Source organism: Triticum dicoccoides, chromosome 1B (genome assembly GCF_002162155.2).
Source record: "Triticum dicoccoides isolate Atlit2015 ecotype Zavitan chromosome 1B, WEW_v2.0, whole genome shotgun sequence".
NCBI classification, from domain to species: domain Eukaryota; kingdom Viridiplantae; phylum Streptophyta; class Magnoliopsida; order Poales; family Poaceae; genus Triticum; species Triticum dicoccoides.
The window spans coordinates 438,604,105-438,616,106 of record NC_041381.1 but is presented as its reverse complement, the minus strand read 5'-3'; positions in this window follow the sequence as shown (position 1 = coordinate 438,616,106).

Sequence of the window (12,002 nt, the reverse complement as noted above, 5' to 3'; positions counted from 1 at the left end):
AGCGCAAGGATAAAGCTGTGATGACCGTTGAAGGATCGAGCGAGAAGGTTGGGACCGAGGCCCCCAGCAAGGAAGCTGTCGTGTGAACTAATAGCCGAGAAGCCGCGACTGCCAAGAAGGCTGGGAAGGGTGATGGGTCATACTGCAAGATCCATCAGACCAAAGACCACGATCTTCAGGAGTGTCATCCAGTTGAGCAACTTGTCAAGAAGCAGAGGGCTAAGTAGGAGAAGCGTGATAAGGAGAAGGACCAAGATGGTGCTAGCGGGAAGGGCCGAGGCGGCAAAGTAAGTCGCCTTGGCAAGGCTCCTTGGTATCAAGGAAAACCCGCCAGGGGGCGTGATAAGAAGGATTGTGATGACGAGAGTGATGAAGGAGATGAAGAGGAAACCAGCGAGCAGGAGTTCCATAAAGCCACTAACACCCTATGCATTGACGGGGGTGCATCTTTGAACTTCTCTCACCGCCAACTAAAACAGTGGGCGCGTGAAGTCAATGTCGTAGAGCCAGCGGCAGATTCTCGGAAGTCGCTCAAGTGGTCCCACACGCCCATCATCGTTGATGAAGAGGATCACCCTGACCGCACCATCGCGGTAGGGTGCTTGCCGTTGTTGGTCTCACTAACAATCTGCAACCTCAAAGACACAAAGATGTTGGTTGACGGTGGGGCTAGGTTGAATCTGATTTCTCCAAAAGTCATCAGCAAGCTCCAGATAGCAGATGAAAAACTCAAGGTTACTGGTACGTTCCAAGGTTTCAACCCCGGCAGGAGCCGTCCTAAGGGAAAGATCACACTGGCGGTGATGTTCGGGGGTGGGGAGAGTTAAACTACTGGACTGAGAAGATCGTATTTGATGTTGTTGACCGCCCCCTGCCGTACAATGGAACCTTGGGCGCCTAGCCCTGGCCAAATTCATGATGGGGTCCCACTATGCCTACAACATTCTGAAGATGCCAAGGCCAATAGGCGTCATTTCCATCCTATCAGATGAGAAGGACGCAATCATTTGCGTGAAGAAGATGTATTGGGAGGCAGTCGCTACAAAGGCTGCGGAAGCTACTGCTCGCTCCAAGGAAAGCAAGAGAAAGAAGAAAGCTAACAAGGGATCCAGTGAGGAATTCAAGAAGTGCACCTCTTCGGAGTCCGTTGCGCATGTTGATGACTCGCCGGAGAGTTCCAATAGCAAGAGACCCAAAGCTACTGCACCTGCTGTGAAGAAGGTCCCGGCAGGGCTGGCTGGGGCTGATGGTACCGTTACTATCAATGCCATCCTCGACGGCAAATAGGAAAGCGGGCTTGTTGTCTTCTTGCGGGCGAATGTCGATGTGTTTGCATGGCAACCATCTGACATCCCCGGTGTTCCCAGGGAGGTAATCGAGCACCACCTTGTTGTCTTCCCACAAGCCCGGCCCGTCAAGCAGAAGGTTCGGAAGCAAGCTTTGGAGCGGCAGCAGTTTATTGCTGAAGAGATCAAGAAACTTGAAGCACCTGGCTTGGTCAGAGGAGTGTTGCATCCAATGTGGTTAGCAAATCCAGTGGTGGTGTGCAAGGCGAATGGGAAATGGAGGCTTTCCATAGATTTCACAGATCTAAATAAGGCATGCCCGAAGGACCCATTCCCCTTGCCGCGCATCGACCAGATTGTGGATTCCACCTCCGGGTGTGACCTGCTTTCTTTTCTAGATGCTTACTCCGGGTACCACCAGATCTTCATGTCCAAGGAAGACGAACAGAAGACCGCATTTATAACCCCATGTGGAACGTACTATTTTGTACGGATGCCCTTCGGGTTGAAGAGCACCGGATCCACTTTTGCAAGAGCAGTACAGATTGGCTTTGAGTCCCAGCTACATAGAAATATTGAAGCCTACATGGATGATATAGTGGTCAAGACCAAGGACGGACTGACTCTCATTGAGGATTTGGAAGAGACTTTTGCAAACCTATGCAGGATCAACTTGAAGTTGAACCCGGAAAAGTGTGTGTTTGACATTCCTTCCAGCAAGCTACTTGGCTTCTTCATGTCCCATCAGGGGATAGAGGCCAACCCCGACAAGATCAAGGCTATTGAGCAGATTCAAGCACCCAAGACAGTTAAGGATGTGAGACGTTTGACTGGATGTGTTGTGATGTCTACTATGCAACCTTCTTCTTGTAGACTCGTATTGGGCCTCCAAGCGCAGAGTTTTGTAGGATAGTAGCAAATTTCCCTCAGGTGGATGACCTAAGGTTTATCAATCCGTGGGAGGCGTAGGATGAAGATGGTCTCTCTCAAACAACCCTGCAACCAAATAACAAAGAGTCTCTTATGTTTCCAACACACCCAATACAATGGTAAATTGTATATGTGCACTAGTTCGGTGAAGAGATGGTGATACAAGCATAATATCGATGGTAGATATAGGTTTTTGTAATCTGAAAATATAAAAACAGCAAGGTAGCAAGTAGTAAAAGTGAACGAACACGGTATTGCAATGCTTTGGAAACAAGGCCTAGGGTTCATACTTTCACTAATGCAAGTTCTCTCAACAATGACAACATAATTAGATCATATAACAATCCCTCAACGCGCAACAAAGAATCAGTCCAAAGTTTCTATCAGAGAACGTGGGATGAAATTGCTTGCAGGGTACGAAACCACCTCAAAGTTATTCTTTCCAATCAATCCATTGAGCTATTCCTATAAGTGTCACAAACAGCCCTAGAGTTCGTAGTAAAATAACACCATCTGACACACATCAATCAACCCTAATGTCACCTAGATACTCCAATGTCACCACAAGTATCCGTGGGTCAATTATACGATATTCATCAAACAACTTCAGATTCATAATATTCAATCCAACACAAAGAACCTCAAAGAGTGCCCCAAGATTTGTACTAGAGAAACAACGACGAAAACGTGCATCAACCCCTATGCATAGATTACCCCAATGTCACCTCAGGAATCCACGAGTTGCATGCCAAAACATACATATACCCCATTGTCACCACGGGTATCCCACGCAAGACATACATCAAGTGTTCTCAAATCCATAATAGTATTCAATCTGATAATAGTGAAACCTCAAAGGTAAAATTCAATTCATCACAAGAAGGTAGAGGGGGAGAAACACCATATGATCCAACTATAGTAACAAAGCTTGCGGTACATCAAGATCGTGCCATATCAAGAAAATGAGAGAGAGAGAGAGAGATCAAACACATAGCTACTGGTACATACCCTCAGCCCCGAGGGTGAACTACTCCCTCGTCGTCATGGAGAGCGTCAGGATGATGAAGATGGCCGCCAATGATGGATTCCCCCTCTGGTAGGGTGCCGAAATGGGCTCCCAATTGGTTTTACATGGCTACAGAGGCTTGCGGAGGCGGAAATCCCGATCTAGGTTTATTTCTGGGGGTTCTATATTTATAAGAATTTTTGGCGTCGAGAACAAGTCAGTGGGGTCCACGAGTCAGTTACAAGACAGGGGCGCGCCCTAGGGGCATGCCCTCTATCCTTGTGGTGGCCTCGGGACTCTTCTGGCCCAACTCTTTTGCTTCGGGGGCTTCTTCTGGTCCATAAAAAATCACCGTAAATTTTTAGGTCATTTGGACTCCGTTTGGTATTCCTTTTCTGTAAAACTCAAAAACAAGGAAAAAACAGAAACTGGCACCGGGCTCTAAGTTAATAGGTTAGTCCCAAAAATAATATAAAATAGCATATAAATGCATATAAAACATCCAAGATGGATGATATAATAGCATGGAACCATCAAAAATTATAGATACGTTGGAGATGTATCAAGCATCCCCAAGCTTAATTCTTGCTCATCCTCGAGTAGCTAAATGATAAAAACAGAATTTTTGATGTGGAATGCTACCTAACATATTTATCAATGTAATCTTGTTTATTGTGGCAAGAATATTCATATCCATAAGATTCAAAACAAATGTTTAATACTGACATAAAATCAATAATACTTCAAGCATACTAATAAAGCAATTATGTCTTCTCAAAATAACATGGCTAAAGTAAGCTATCCCTACAAAATCATATAGTCTGGCTATGATCCATCTCCATCACACAAAGTATTCAAATCATGCACAACCCCGGTTTCAGCCAAGCAATTGTTTCATACTTTAGTATTCTCAAACCTTTTCAACTTTCACGCAATACATGAGCGTGAGCCATGGACATAGCACTATAGGTGGAATAGAATATGGTGGTTGTGTAGAAGACAAAAAGAAGGAGATACTCTCACATCAACTAGGTGTATCAACGAGCTATGGAGATGCCCATCAATAGATATCAATGTGAGTGAGTAGGGATTGCCATGCAACGTATGCACTAGAGCTATAAGTTTATGAAAGCTCAAAAAGAAACTAAGTGGGTGTGCATCCAACTTGCTTACTCATGAAGACCTAGGGCATTTGAGGAAGACCATCATTGGAATATACAAGCCAAGTTCTATAACGAAAAATTCCCACTAGTATATGAAAGTGACAAAATAGGAGACTCTCTAACATGAAGATCATGGTGCTACTTTGAAGCACAAGTGTGGAAAAAGGATAGTAACATTGCCCCTTCTCTCTTTTCTCTCATTTTTTTCTTTTTTTCTTTTTTTATTAGCTTCTTTTGGCCTCTTTTTTATTGGATTCTTTGGCCTCACTTTTTTGATTTCCTCACATGGGACAATGTTCTAATAATGATGATCATCACACTTTTATTTACTTACAACTCAAGAATTACAACTCGATACTTAGAACAAAATATGACTCTATATAAATGCCTCCGACGGTATACCTGGATGTGCAATGACTCAAGAGTGACATGTATGAAAGAATTATGAACGGTGGCTTTGCCGCAAATACGATGTCAACTACATGATCATGCAAAGCAATATTACAATGATGAAGCATGTCACAATAAATGGAATGGTGGAAAGTTGCATGGCAATGTATCTCGAAATGGCTATGGAAATGCCATAATAGGTAGGTATGGTGGCTGTTTTGAGGAAGGTATATGGTGGGTGTATGGTACCGGTGAAAGTTGCATGGTACAAGAGAGGCTAGCAATGGTGGAAGGGTGAGAGTGCGTATAATCCATGGACTCAACAGTAGTCATAAAGAACTCATGTACTTATTGCAAAATTTATTAGTCATCAGAACTAAGCACTACATGCATCCTCCTAGGGGAAGGGATGATAGGAGTTCACCATCGTGCAATACCAACCTCCACATAAAGGATGACAATCAATAAATACCTCATGCTCCAACTTTGTTACATAACGGTTCACCATACGTGCATGCTACGGGAATCACAAACCTCAACACAAGTATTTATCAAATTCACAATTACTCCACAAACATGAATCTAATATCACCATCTTCAAGTCTCAAAACAATCATAAGGAATCAAACTTCTCATAGTATTCAATGCACTTTATAAGAAAGTTTTTATTATATCCCTCTTGGATGCCCATCATATTAGGACTAAATTCATAACCTAAGCAAATTATCATGATGTTTAAGACTCTCCAAATAATATAAGTGAAGCGTGAGAGTTCATCAATTTCTTCAAAATAAAACCACCATCGTGCTCTAAAAAGATATAAGTGAAGCACTGCAAACGACAAACTACTCCAAAAGATATAAGTGCAGATCAACGAGTAGTCGAATAATTATGTAATTATGTGAAGAATCTATAACATTTAATAATTTCAGATCTTGGGATATTATTCAAACAGCAAGCAAAAGAATATAGAAAAGATGACGCTCCAAGCAAAACACATATCATGTGGTGAATAAAAAAATAGCTCCAAGTAAGGTTAGTGATGAACGAAGACGAAAGAGGGGATGCCATCTAGGGCATCCCAAAGCTTAGATGCTTGGTTATCCTTTAATATTACCTTGGGATGCCTTGGTCATCCCCAAGCTTAGGCTCTTTCCACTCCTTATTTTTTAGTCCATCGAAACTTCACCCAAAACTTGAAAACTTCACAATACAAAACTCAACAGAAAACTCATAAGATCCGTTAGTATAATAAAGCAAATCACCACTTAGGTACTATTGTGAACTCATTATAAATTAATATTGGTGTCATATCTAATCTAACTTCTCCATGGTTCATCCCTCCGGTACTACTCATAGATTCATCCAAATAAGCAAATAACATAATGAAAACCGAGTCTGTCAAAAACAGAACAGTCTGCAGTAATATGGAAACTTTCCATACCTCTGTAACTCCAAAAATTCTAAAATATTAGGAAAATCTAGGAAATTTTTATATCAATATTGTGTATAAAATTCATATCAAAAGCACGTTCCAGTGAATTTTCAAACTTCCTGGATTGAGCGCAAAAGTTTCTATTTTTGCACAGAATCAAGACAATTATCATCCACACTATCCCAAAGGCTTTACTTGGTACTTTATTGAAACAAAAGCTATAAAACATGATTAATACATTATATTAATCATGTGAACACACAAAAATAGTAAAGGTATATATTGGGTTGTCTCCCAACAAGCGCTTTTCTTTAATGCCTTTATAGCAAGGCATGATGATTTCAATGATGCTCACATAAAAGATAAGAATTGAAACATAATGAGAGCATCATGAAGCATATGACAAGAACATTTAAGTCTAACCCACTTCCTATGCCTAGGGATTTTGTGAGCAAACAACTTATGGTAACAAGAATCAACTAGCATAGGAAGGCAAAACAATCATAACTTTGAAACTTTCAACACATAGAGATGAAACTTGATATTATTGCAATTCCTACAACCATATATTCCTCCCTCATAATAATTTTCAGTAGCATCATGAATGAATTCAACAATATAACCATCACATAAATCATTCTTTTCATCATCTACAAGCATAGAAAATTTATTACTCTCCACATAAGCAAATTTCTTCTCATGAATAGTAGTGGGTGCAAACTCAACAAAATAACTATCATGTGAGGCATAATCCAATTGAAAACTAAAATCACGATGACAAGTTTCATGGTAATCATTATTCTTTATAGCATACATGTCATCACAATAATCATCATAGGTAGAAACTTCATTCTCATAATCAATTGGAACCTCTTCCGAAATGGTGGATTCATAACTAAATAAAGTCATGACCTCTCCAAATCCACTTTCATAATTATCACAATAATATTCCACATCTTCCAAAATAGTGGGATCATTACTTCCTAAAGTTGACACTCTTCCAAACCCACTTTCATCAATATAATCATCATAAATAGGAGGCATGCTTTCATCATAATAAATTTGCTCCTCAAAACTTGGGGGGCAAAAAATATCATCTTCATCAAACATACCATCCCCAAGCTTATGGCTTTGCATATCATTAGCATCATGGATATTCAAATAATTCATACTAACAACATTGTAATCATGCTCATCATTCAAAGTTTTTATGCCAAACATTTTATTGACTTCTTCCTCTAACACTTGTGCACAATTTTCCTTTCAATCATTTTCACGAAAGAGATTAAAAAGATGAAGCATATGAGGCAACCTCAATTCCATTTTTTGTAGTTTTCTTTTATAGACTAAACTAGTGATAAAACAAGAAATTAAAAGATTCGATTGCAAGATCTAAAGATATACCTTCAAGCACTCTCCCCGGGAACGGCGCCAGAAAAGAGCTTGATGTCTACTACGCAACCTTCTTCTTGTAGACTCGTGTTGGGCCTCCAAGCGCAGAGTTTTGTAGGACAGTAGCATATTTCCCTCAAGTGGATGATCTAAGGTTTATCAATCCATGGGAGGCGTAGTATGAAGATGGTCTCTCTCAAACAACCCTGCAACCAAATAACAAAGAATCTCTTGTGTCCCCAACACACCCAATACAATGGTAAATTGTATAGGTGCACTAGTTCGGCGAAGAGATGGTGATACAACCATAATATGGATGGTAAATATAGGTTTTTGTAATCTGAAAATGTAAAAACAGAAAGGTAGCAAGTAGTAAAAGTAAGCGACAACGGTATTGCAATGCTTGGAAACAAGGCCTAGGGTTCATACTTTCACTAATGCAAGTTCTCTCAACAATGATAACATAATTAGATCATATAACAATCTCTCAATGTGCAACAAAGAATCACTCCAAAGTTTCTATCGGAGAACGTGGGATGAAATTGCTTGTAGGGTACAAAACCACGTCAAAGTTATTCTTTCCGATCAATCCATTGAGCTATTCCTATAAGTGTCACAAACAGCCCTAGAGTTTATTGTAAAATAACACTATCTGACACACATCAATCAACCCCAATGTCACCTAGATACTCCAATGTCACCACAAGTATTTGTGAGTCAATTATACGATATGCATCAAACAACTTCAGATTCATAATAATCAATCCAACACAAAGAACCTCAAAGAGTGCCCCAAGATTTCTACCGGAGAAACAAGGACGAAAACATGCATCAACCCCTATGCATAGATTAGCCCAATGTCACCTCAGAAATCCACCAGTTGAGTGCCAAAACATACATCAAGTGAATGAATAGAATAGCCCATTGTCACCACGGGTATCCCACGCAAGACATACATCAAGTGTTCTCAAATCCATAGTAGTGTTCTATCCGATATTAGTGAAACCTCAAAGGTAAAACTCAATTCGTCATAAGAAGGTAGAGGGGGAGAAACACCATATGATCCAACTATTTATAGTAACAAAGCTCGCGGTACATCAAGATCGTGTCATATCAAGAACATGAGAGAGAGAGAGAGACACTACTGGAATCAGCTTCTTTGCCGTCCGCCATGGCGGACTACAAAGGAATACAAGGCGGACGGCAAAGACCTTTGTCGTCTGGCAGCTGACGGCAACAGGTCCGGGTGAATGGGCTACGGCAAAGGCTTCTTTGCCGTCAGCTAGCAGATGGCAAAGATGAAACGATCTTTGGCATCAGCTGGCTGACGGCAACGGTCCTGGACGGCACACGTGACAACGTCTGGCCGTTAGGGGGCTAACCGTGAGCTTTGCCGTCAGCTGGAGGACGACAAAGTAACCAAATAGGATAGCCCCCAGGTTGTACAGGGAGCTGCCACGTGGTATCTTTGCCGTCTGCTGGCTGATGGCAAATTTCTTTACCGTCCGCCAGCGGATGGCAAAGATCCTGTATAGCCCCTATTTTTTTGTCTTTTCTTGAATTCATTCAATTTGAACACACAAGTTTCAACACACAAATTTCACAAAAGACATATCCAACACACAAGTTTCATCATATATACATACATAACCAACACATAGTTCCATCCATACATATTACAAAAGTTTCACATTGTTCATCCAACACCGTTATCCATCCATCCATATATAACAAGTTCCATCCATGCAAGTTCATTGATACAAAATAAAAGCAGAAAGGGAAAAGAAGCACTCTATCCATGCAAGATTCCGTGAATTAAATGAGATCTACAAAATGGGAAACAAGAAAGTTAGAAGAAGAAGAAGAACATGAAGAAGAAGAAGGCTGGAATAAGAAGTAAGCATACTTAGGTAAAATGTAGCTAACGTAGCTAATTATGCCATCTTTGAGTGAACTAAGCATATTATGTCATCTTGGTCATTTGGGAGCTAACCTAGGTAAACTAGGTCATTTTGGAGCTAACCTAGGTAAACTTGGTCATTTTGGAGCTAACCTAGGTAAACTAGGTCATTTTGGAGCTAACCTAGCTAAAATGCATCATATTGGAGCTAACCTAGGTAAACTTGATCATTTTGGAGCTAACCTAGCTCAAATGGGTCATATTGGATCTAACCTAGGTAAACTTGATCATTTTGGAGCTAACCTAGCTAAAATGGATCATATTGGAGCTAACCTAGGTAAACTTGGTCATTTTGGAGCTAACCTAGGTAAACTAGGTCATTTAGGAGCTAACCTAGCTAAAATGGATCAAATTGGAGCAAACCTAGGTAAACTTGGTCATTTTGGAGCTAAGTTAACTAATTATGCCATTTTTGAGTTAACTAAGCATAATTATGCCATTTTTACACAAGTAAGCTAAGTGTATGTCAGTATTGAGCAAACCTAGGAAACTAAGCATATATATTAGAGATAACTTAGCATATTAGGGCTAACTTATGTAATTTCAGAGGAAACAAAGCTAAGTATATATATATATATATATATATATATATATATATATCATTCTGGAGATCTGACACACTTGACATAGTTAACTCATCATTCTTCTTCTCCTTCTCCTTCCTCATCCTGATGCACCAAGAGCGGCGAGGCAGCAGAGGCAGTGGGATGTAGTCTTCCACCACAATTGGCATGGTCATGTTGCCCAGCTGTGGGATCGTCGGCGCCACCACCATCGCGAGGTCATTTTCAGGCACCACCATCATAGCGAGCCCATCTTCAGGCAGCACCATCGCTAGGTCATCCTCAGCCACCACCATCTCTTGCCCATCGTCAGCCACCACCGTCGCTACGTCATCCTCAGCCACCACCATCTGTTTCCCATCTTCAGCCTGCACCTCCTCATCCCCACTCTGCTCCTCTTCTTCCCCACTCCATTCCGGATCATCCTCGCTGCTGCTTTTGCTGCAGCCAGAGTCACTGCTGCTTTGGCTGTAGCCAGAGTCGCTGCTGCTGCTCCCATTGCCTGACTAAATGCAACAATGACCGTTAACAATCGATGTGAGACAAAGCAAAATGTAGAGGAAGAAGAGGCAGAACGTACTGGCATCATCGTCGTCCTAGTAGCGCATGCGACACGTAGTTGTGTTGAACACCTTCACGGTGAGCATGGCGTCGCCGTCATACCTGAAGAGAAGGAAGTACCCGTGCCGCAGGTCATAGGCACGGTAGAACTGTTCCCAGCCACGACACAGGTACATGTGGCCGTACCTGATCACCAACTCCACGTGCCAAAGCCTGCGAAGCCCGCTGCCGGCCTGTCGCAGCATCACATTCTTTGGCCGATGGTCGTCCAGCATCGTCATAAAAGTGTCAGGCAGCCTCTGGAATTTGGGACAAGGAGTGATGTAGCAAACAGCAGAGTTATCATAATGAGATGGGTGAAGGGGAGATCTCTCCTTTTATATACCTGCCTCTTGGAGGAAGTCTCGAGTATGATACTGAAAAAACTCGAAAGCATCCAACTCGTACTCCGGTGTGGCAGAGCAGAGCCTGCGGTGACGGCCTCTCCCCATCTCTAATAAGCAGCAGAAGAGACCAATTAGTATCTAGAAGCATATCTATAAACATAGAGCCAAGTTTCTAGACATGAAAGAAAACTAAGAAAAAAAAGCAATGCACTTGTTCTCAACAACATCAACAACACTTAATTAATTTGGTAGGTTAGTTGGCAATGGCAATTGGCACCCTTCAAAACTAGGGATTTCTTTAGACGTGAAAGAAAACTGAAAATGTTGAAAAAAAGAGCACAGTAATCTAAAAATAGGAAGAAAAAAATACACTTCTTCTTCCTCCTCTTTAATTATCTTCTTCTTATTATTTTAGGTGGTGTGATCACATTGGAATACGTGTGGCAACAATCATAGTTGCACCATATTTTAGGTGGCTCTAGGTGCCACACACCAATCAAACAAACATACCTTAAATCAGATCAACTAATCAATTCCGATCAACACACGAGTGCCGGCCACAACACACGAGTGTACATACCCAACTAATCAATTCGGATCAACTAAACCATTTAGTGAATCCAACTAGCTAACATGCGTGTTTGTAGCTGCTATCAACTACCTAGTGAACAAAGTTTTTAGAAAATTGTGGTAATTGAAAACCGTGGTATTCCGATGTGTGGATAAGGAATACCATGGTTTCTTTAAACCCTGATTTTTCTCAGTTTTCGTAAAACTACCAGGTGTTTGGCTGGTGTTCTTATACTATAATTTTGACCGGATTGTGAGGCTTGATGACAGATGAAAATAACTCAGCTAACTAAATGGAGCTACATGTCTGGACTAATTAATGTTTGCTAACAGCCGCCATGCAGAAGGTCAGCACGTCTG